This window comes from Crinia signifera, chromosome 8 (assembly GCF_055691185.1).
Source record: "Crinia signifera chromosome 8, ASM5569118v1, whole genome shotgun sequence".
Taxonomy (NCBI): domain Eukaryota; kingdom Metazoa; phylum Chordata; class Amphibia; order Anura; family Myobatrachidae; genus Crinia; species Crinia signifera.
In genome coordinates this window covers 58,221,810-58,231,738 of record NC_139224.1, presented here as the reverse complement: position 1 = coordinate 58,231,738, position 9,929 = coordinate 58,221,810, and positions in this window count along the sequence as shown.

Genomic DNA, 9,929 nt, shown 5'->3' with positions numbered 1-9,929 from the left:
CTTATACAGACATTCCTCACTTAACAACCTACCTGTTTATCGAACACCCAGATTTACAACCCGAGCCTTCATTCAGCAACCGTGCTGTGCCTCCTCGGACTTACGACCCCGCCTGCTCTGATTTACGACCTGCCTGCCTACCCTCTCCCAGTTACGACCTGCCCAGCCTGTTTAGCGACCCAGGTCTCAGTAGTATTAAGGGGTATTATATAGGTTTGTTTAACGACCAATTCGCTTAACGACCGGGTCGTAGGAACGGAACCTGGTCATTAAGTGAGGAATGTCTGTATATAAAAGGGCTTTCTAAGTATGAAGGAGTTCATATAGGTACATTATTACTTGTTAGGTAAAGCAAACCATGTGGTGTCATTGTGTGCTACACATAGAAAATCATGCATAACAAAGAATAATAATAATATACTGTAACAAGCTAAATATAACTAAAGTTTTGCTGGGCGTTACATTTCACCCCTTTTCCATCCCCTGAGGAATTTCAAACAATCCCTGCTTAGTTGGTGGCTGCAAATAACTGTCACAGTTAGCACACCCCTTGTAATGCTTCTAAACACATGTGGATGGGCGCTCAGGGACTTCCCAGTCATACTGCCCACATGCATGTAATGAAGGTTATACAACTGGCATGTAGGATCAAATTCCAAGCGGTGTGTGAAGGAGACTTGCCTTTAGGCAGAATCAGTGGAGTCGAGACGGTGGGGAGTGGGAACTTTTTACCCATGCCCAGGCTGATAGAGGCGCCCGGGTTCCATGCCCCCCTGTGGCCCGCTGTAGAGAGCTGGGCAGTGGGAGTAGAGTAAACAGTGTCTCTCCCCAGCACATGCTGCTCAGTGCTGTGTGCTGAGCGAGGGAGAGAGAGAGGCAGCTGCAGCAGACTACCGTCCTCTCTCTCCCTGAGCGGGTGTACCTTCGCCGGATGGTCGCCCTCACATGGCCCTCACCCCCTGCTTATAATTTATTTTTAACAGGGGTGTGACCATACCCCCTCCCATTATCCAAGTCTCTTTTTTACCAACCCTTAGTGGCCCTGGGCAGAACAGCTGGCACTGTAGCCCAATGTACATAAAATAATGGTTCCATTAAAGTTACATTGGCACAGCCATCTGGCAGTCACTTTAAGAACTGTACCCCCCCCCCCCCCCCACAGTACATCGGGAGGGTGATAGATAACAGGCATGGAATAAATGAGGCATTCATTTTATTCCTAGGCTGTCACCTGAAAGCCCCCCCCCCCCCCCCCCCCTCCAGCCTATTGGTTAATCAGGCACTGGTAACAGCTTCCAGACCACCCAGCAAGTCCAATTTTTCATGTCACATGTGTGAACACTTCTCTGTGTAGTGAAGAACTTGCACTTTATTGAACGGCCCGCAAAATTTAACAGGCACATATCGAGGAGGGACCCGGTGAATGGGGTCATCCGTGCACTGTGCTCTAGACTCCTCCCCCCCCCCCCCTGCAACCTGCCTCCATGGGTTGAAGTAGCCAAGATACACAAAACCACAACCCAGAGTGAATCAAGCTGCAAGACCTTTAATTTGGTATATAAAGTACCGAACTCAGAGAATGGCATCATAGAAATATGTCACTCATCCTTCTGTTTTTAATATATACATAATATCCTGTTTAGAACAAACTGTCTTAGTCAGAATCTAATTATATAAATGTAATAGAACAACCTGCTTTTTCCTCATCAAATTACCATATGGGAGAATTCCTATTCATTCAATAGAAATCATTGGAGATCATTTGCAAGGAGAAGGAATATGTTTGGACCTGCTTTATACCTTACTTTGTATTTTGTTGAGTAAGATATCATTGCAGAGGCAGAAAGGGGGGATTTGGGCAAAGTGAAGACTTGGTGCTTTATGTGGTGTTACTTTGGCAGACTAGGTTTTTTTTTTGCATTCTCCAAACCATTTAATACAACGATTCGCACAATTAGGACAGTCCCGATGTCCCCTCACTCATATAACTAATGAGCCATAAGGCATTACTGAGTATTACATCACTTCAGGCATAGGCGTGCGCAGCACATTTTATTAGGGGGTGCACCACCTATTGTGCATGTCTAACAACACCCATTGGGTGCATCTAACACCACCAATCAGGCGTGTCTACCATCATCTATTGGCACTCACTACAATATAAAAGTCTCTCGGCCACAACATAATCTCCGGCCTTTTTCAGTCAGTTTTTAATCTTATTACTATCTGTAACAGTTCATGCAAATAAAGTCACAAACATATATGGATGACACAGGTATGTAGTGATATGACAATGGTCTAGTACAATTAACAATGCAAAACATACATAATTGAATGATAGGCTCTTCTTTTAATAGAATACAGTTCTAAAAAGCAAGAATCTTTGGTAAAAGGTATTGCTTGTTGCTAGCGGCAGGGAGGTGTTTATAAGGGCGGGCACAGCATTAGGGGGTGCCTGTGCACCCCTGACACTATATGTGTGCACGCCTATGACTTCAGGCATCGAACTGAAAAGTTAATCTTCCCAGTCATGGTGGTAATAAAGGCTAAGGGGTCCAATTCATCATTCATTTCATCTTCTTTTCAAATTAAGTATCAGTGCAATTAATTTTAAAGGTAATACAGGAGATGAATAATAAAACATACATATTGAATTGCTTTGGCACGCACAGGGAGCTCAATACTTAATTATCAGCGGCCATCTTTTGCATACGATAAATCGCATGCGATCCCAGCCAAGCCTGGATCTCTCCTGCTGGTATGCAACATGCAGGCTCCAATGCAATGTGCATGGGAATGCGCATCGCATTGGACGTGCTGTCAAATACATATGATTTTGATGCTTTTTATGCGTTTTGATCGCCGCAATAGCAGAACGAGAGGAAAAAAGGAGAGTGAGAAGGAGAGAGAGAGAGCAGAGAGGGAGAGAAAGAAAGAGAGGGAAGAGTGGTGGAAAAGGAGAGGAGAAGGTTGAGAATTGTATGTGTCCCCCCTCCCACACGTGTTGTACAGAACTCAGCAAACCCCACTTCTTCACTTCTTCACATTCAATATACAAGACAAGTAGTATACCTAAAGGCCCCCATACATCAGAAAGATATTGTAATCAATCGTACAATCTCAGCTGGTTGTATGATTGATTGTATGACAGATTGTGAGTACATTGTGTGTCCAAAAGCCACCAACAACTGCCGGGGAGTTGAAGGGAAAGTTGGACACAATCGTGATTGTAAGACAGGTCTTTCTGATGTATGGACACCTTAATACTGGTCTTTCTGATGTATGGCCACCTTAAGGCAGCAGGGCAGCAGCAGGGGTTCCAATGATTAGTGCTGGGCAACAGTGTGTCTCACAGAGGAGGCTGAGGTGGCAGGTCCAGTGGAGGAGGTAGAGGCGGCGGGTCCTGTGGAGGAGGCGGCAGGTCCCATGGAGAAGACAGTCAGTGGGTTCCATAGGGAAGACTGAGGTGGCGGGTCCCATGGATGAGGCAGAGGTGGTATGTTCCATGGAGAAGACTAAGGCAGTCAGTCATGTGGAGACAGGGCCGACAACAGAAACTCTTGGGGCCCGGTACACTTATATTTATGGGGGCTCCCAACCCCACACCCCCTTGAATCTCAGACCCACACCACAAGATTGAGGGGGGTATTTAATACCGGCCATGAGAAGGCTGCTGAGAGGCGGGGCGGCTATGTGGCGGGGTGCCTGAGCAGCGAGGAGGCTGAGAAAGAGGCTCAGCAGGTGGCTGAGTGGCTGGGGGAAGTGTACATGGATGAACGGCCGGGGAACTGTGCAGTCAATGGACGGCTTTGTGACCAGAGGGCTGAGCAGGCGGTCAGGTGATTGATTGCGCAGACAGGCAACTGAGTAAGCTGCTGAGCAGTCGGAGTCTGTGCAGGCAGTGTGGCCAGGGTGAGAGTGAGCATGCAGCTGAGCGCCCTGTCCTCTCGCTGTCTGCTGTAGTGCTTCTAGCAGTGTGGTCTGTATATCAGCACTGATATGCAAACCAGACCAGTGCTAGAACTACCACAGCAGACAGCGACACCCCAGGCAGGGAACAGGAACAGCATGGGTTTTCAAAGATAGCGGGTGCTAGAATGAACACTAGGCTGTGCGGTCGGAGGGCAGAATGGGCTGTCGAGTGGCTGTGAATCCGAAGGCTTAGCAGGCTGCTGGAGGGACTGAGCAGTCGGAGGGCAGTGCAGGCGGCTGAGCGGATGGAGGGCTGTGTGAGGCTGAGGGAGATGAGCATGTAGCAGGTCACATCATCAGCTCCTCTCCTCTGTTTCTCGCGCTAGGGCAGTAACTAGAACATGACCTCAAGCCACGGCAGCAGCATTAAGAGAACAAGGGAGGGTCTGAAACGGGCTGTACTGTAGCTGTAATAGGGGAGAAAAATGACAGAAATGACAGGAGGGGGGGAACTTGTCCGGATGCCCCCCTAAATCCGCCAATGTGAGCTAATCGCCAGCACATTTCAAATGGCAAACAAATGCTTGTGTGGAGCTTTTCACCCTGGTGGCCTTAGCAAATTACATTTTTTACAGTGTTTACCTTAGCCCTGTGGACCATCTGTGCTTGATCCAATGTATGTCAACCTTATTTTGTTGGATGGAATCACATATATCCCAACAAATTACACCACCGCAGCCTCAAAGCTACCTGCTTCTATAAGCAGTTGCTTATATAAAATGCTTATATATATATATTATTAGTACATTTTTAAATTCCATGGAGTAAATGGGAAATGCAAGTCGTATTCTTTTGATGGCGTATATATTCATATTATCGGCCGTTAAAAAGGAAAAATGCTAATGACCTTATCCATTAGTAAATTTCAAAAATATGAGTACGAGGCCCTATTAAAATACGACTGCATACGAATATGCCAAATCCAACCGCGAGTAAGAGGCTCTACATGTGGTGGATGATCTGATTTAATTGTTCTCCTGAGCATTCGCACAGCAATGTTTCTTGACTGCACATGCGCATCAACATTACTGTACATGTGCAGCCGCTTGGTGCGAGCGGCCACGGCGAATTGATTATTCACTGGCCACTCACACACAGCACTGCGGGTAGGGGGCATGGGGTGGCGGGCCGTGGTAGCACCCATGGGAACGTCCAGCGTTTCATGGGCATTCCCATTGAAATTCGGCTGTGGCATGGGTGCGGGTGGTGGTGATGATGTCAGCTGCCCGCTCTCTTCGAGTACAGGGAGTCCTCAGATCGGGTGTGGTATATTTCCCCGACAGTAGGGATTCCGACAGTCATTACTCAGATGTCGGAATCCCGACTGCACAGCAGGGGGAGTGCAATGAAGCCCCTTGCGGGCTCGCTGCTCTCACCACCTATTTTATTCTCCCTCTATGGGGGTAGTGGACCCCCACGAGAGAGCAGTTGGGATTCCAATGTTGGAGTAATGACAGTCGGAATCCCGACTGTCGGGAAGCCGTCCGGCACCCCTCAGATATAAGACACCAGAGAGGTGTCTTATATCTGCGATCGCTGTCGATATGGTTCAAAGGGAAGGGGAAATTATTTCAACCCCCTCCCAATGACCACTTTAAGCCCTGAACATAGATGGCTCCTGATTCCCCTTACATTCCACACTGAGTGGCCCTCATTAATGTTAGTCTCCGATGAACGTTTTATGTATCATAAAAGTAATGCCCTTGAAAGTTTGATAGGATTTGGAATCTCTGGTAAGAATCTTGGAATGCTCTTGAACCCTCTTCCCCAGATAATTTCTAATCTGTTAATGACTCTGTATGTAGTGCAACCACCAGTCCATGCCCCTTAATATGGTATCACTGCTGGCACCGAGGGAGTGGAGTGGGGGGGGGGGGGGGGGGTACCTTTTACCTGGGCCCAGGTCTGATGGAGGGGCCTGGATCTCACTCTCAGCATACAGCCTCTCTCCCCAGCCCAGCACATGCTGCTCAGTGTTGTGTGCTGAGCTGGGGAGAGAGGCAGCTGCAGCAGCAGCCTGTCCTCTCTCCCCTGTGCTGGGGTGCGATAACACCCGCTGCCCCTATCAGCGCCTCGACCGCACTTAAAAACAATGTTTTCCCACAGGGGTATGACCACGCCCCCTTTGCAGTAGACACGCACCCTCTGGTGGCCATGCCATTCATTTTACTGGGGCCACTACCATATATCGTAATGAAGAGAGGGCATAACCACATTTCTTAAAATGGGACGCTACAGGTTGGTCCATGGGCTTGTCTGCCAGGGCAGCCTTGATAGCTGACCTGTGCATAGCCATGCACTCTTTAAATTGTCTAGTCGACATTCCGACATAGTACAGTCCGCATGGACAGATAATATAAATGATGTACTTAGTACTACAGGTTAATACATGTCTAATTTTGTATTCCTTGTATTCCTTATGGTTACGAATTGCCGGTGATGAGATATTGACAAGTCACACATTTCACACATTTATAGCAGCCAGGCGCTTTGACTCTGGAATTAGTGCACAAACTATTATCAAACCCCGTGATGTCGGTGTGGACCAGTTTATCTCTCAGCTTTCTTCCACGATGGTAGCAAACCATGGACCTAGTAGAATTGAAACATTTAAGATCTTGATCGGTGGCTATAATTGGCCATAAGGCCCTGTTTGCCACTGGTAGTACTGTACTATTAGAGATGTCAGTGGTGGTCCATGGGAAGACATTTGTCGTGCTACGTTTAACTGGTTTTAGTAATGTATTTCTATCCAGTTTGAGAACCCTTTGTTTAGATGCCTTTAGCTGTTTCAAAGGATAGTTTTGCTGATAAAATCTGGACCATAGTTTGTAAATGTCTTATTTATCAATAAATGGCTAACATATCATATAAAGTTCCTATCGATTTTTGATCATTGTCAGATTTAAAACCTGCTCCAGAGTGCTCTGAGTAGAGATACTTGAATATTAGAAGCCCTCTGTAAGTCATACTTGCCTACTTTTGAAAACTAGTTTCATGGAGATTATAGTTGGTTGTAGAATTTTGCACAGCGCCCCATTGAGGGGGCGTGTCATTCTTCACCCAAAGGGCGTGTCTAGTTCCATATATGGAAAGATTGTGAAAAGAGATTGTCAACGTGGCACCTAGAATCATGGGTGTGTACTGCCAGAGGAGTATTTAGGATTCAGGCCGCCCCAAGGCACAACTGTTTTGCACCCCCGTATACACACACATACTGTGAAGGCACCGGCTGAAGTACTGGTATTTATTGGGAGTGCCGGACCCCACGACTGCTATACATATACTGTATATATATATATATATATATATATAAATACTGTGTGTGTATGTATGTATATATATATATATATTTATATATATATATTAGAAAAATGCTGGCACTCAGCCCCTATGTCTGTATCTTTGTGCCCGGTGCCTTCGTTGTGGATACTGCAGCAGTACCATGTATATAATAGATAGAGACACGGCACTCAGAATTGGACAAAAAATCAATACGTATAACTCGGTTAACGTTTCAGCCTTTAATGTGGCTTTTTTCAAAACAGCTTACATAATGAAAAAGTGGACACTCACCTCTATAAGTAGAGTTGAATCAATAATCTGTGTAGGGACAGCGGCCATTGATTGTCACCCTCTTTGGGCGTGCTGTGATGACCTCACTGTCCGCGTGAGTGCCGCTTCCTCGACCCCTATCTTCATCTTCTGGTGTGCACCCCGGCAGATATACAGCATCATTATTATACCCACGGAGTGCCAGCTTATTGCATCCCTGTTTGTTGGCTGAGAGACCTTGGCATTCTCACCCCAGCCGCGCACCTGTGAATTTATCGGCTTGGGATTGCCGATTTGCACCTTGAAGTCTGCACCGCCGTTATTTTCTCTACTAAGAGGCATCTAGCATGGATTCAGTATTAAATCCCGGCGGTCGGGATCACGGCGTTCAAAATCCCGATGCCGGAATCCCGACCTCCAAAATCCCGACAAGGGGGGGGGGACATGGATCGCCCCCCCCCCTTGCGGGCTCGCTGCACTCGCCACGCAGCGGGCACGGTGCCTCGCCACGCAGCGGGCACGGTGCCTCGCTACGCTCGGCACACTAATTTATTCTCCCTCCGTGGGTGTCGTGGACACCCACGGAGGGAGAAAGTGTCGGGATTTCGGCGGTCGGGATTCCGGCTTCGGGGTTTTGAACGCCTGGATCCTGACCGCCGGGATTTACACTGCATCCCTCCAGCATAACGGCTGACTAACACACCTGGGTGAAAACTGCAAGTATCATCACAGAGACAGTGCGTCAGAAGCGTGTGGCAAATCATGATGGAAGCTAGACGAGCTGCCTCTGATTATGATGGTATTAATCCAACTGCGTTCCCGATAGGAGAACGTCTAAGGTTCTCTGAGGAAGAATCATCTGCAGTGGTATTTTCTGAAAGACTGATTGAAAGTTCAGAGCCTGCTACTCCTTCAGAGATTTTTGACAACCTATTTAAACTTAAAAAGAAAGAGGTTGAATTCCTGATGCACGGAGTAACGCTCTCTGAGTACTATCAAGAAAAAAAGATACCCAGAGGGTTCAGGATCAAAAACATGCCCACCATTGTTCGCTATAATAGCGATTTTTGCAGAAAATGGGTGGCGGTTCTTAATAACTGCTCTTTCAATTTAATGACTTTAGAGATTGAAGAGTCGGCTCGTGAAATGACACTCATGCAGTCTAAGATTGCTAATTACGAAAAAGATTTCAAACAAGTTTAAGTGGACGACAAATCGGACGATTGGATGGTTAAATTGGATGCACAAATAGTGACATTCAAAAAAGAGCTAGTTGCTTTTAAAAGACAAAAGACAAATTTGATAAAGTGAACAGAGACTATGCTGAACAGAGGGTTTACATGTGGACATCTGGCTCTACCAGAGCAACAAGGAGATATGGGTGACAAAGAAATCAACATCGTTGGAATAAAGGGACTGACTCCAGCAGTGAATCTGTGGCGTCTCAAAACGAATCCAGCAATGAGCCTCAGTCGTCAAAAAACCCTCAGCGCCCCCCAACAGGGGTACGTACAGGAGCGGGCATAGGAAAAAATCAACGACCCCAACGCAGGGGCGGGCAGGGGCGAAGGATCAAAAACAAGGAGACGCAACAACAAACCTTAATCTTTAATCTTTCTAAGAGGATCCTGACAGACTGCGATTGGGGTACTAAACCAGGGATTATCCTTTGTACCCACTCAAAGATTTGACAATTTCAAATGGAAGACAGACCTCAACAGACTTCATAGAAATTTAAAATTGAAGGACTTTTTCAAACAAGAGGTGGTATCCTTAACTCCAAAAGCCACTACTCCATTTGATTCATTTAAAAGAAAATCTCACTTTGATCCTCCATCAAATAATACAGCTATCCAAAGCTTTATTAAAGTATTGGATGTACAAGTTAACACAGCTGCGACCCTACTTCAACCCTACTCTAATCTATCCAAGACTGAATGGCAAGCCCTGAAAAATCTTAAATCATATAAGGACATTATGATTCTCCCCGCCGACAAAGGTGGGGGTATTGTACTTTGGGACCTTGAGGCCTACAAGGAAGAGGTGTATTCTCAAATTAAGAATCCTGACACCTATGATCACCTCGCCATGGATCCTACAAAAGCATATAAAAATTAGCTGGACAAAATATTGTCTGACGCGGTGTTGAATCAAGAAATACCGTTGAGTGCCAAAGAATACCTGACAACAGAATTCCCAAAAACTCCGCTACTATATTGTTTGCCAAAAGTCCATAAGAATTTGGAAAAACCTCCAGGGCGGTCAATAATTTCGGCTCGCTACTCTCTCTTCAGCCCAGTTTCTACCTTTCTAGATCACTTTCTACAGCCATGTGTGCAACGATTGTCGACTTACCTTCAAGACATGACAGATCTCCTCAATAAATTGGAACAATTTGGAGA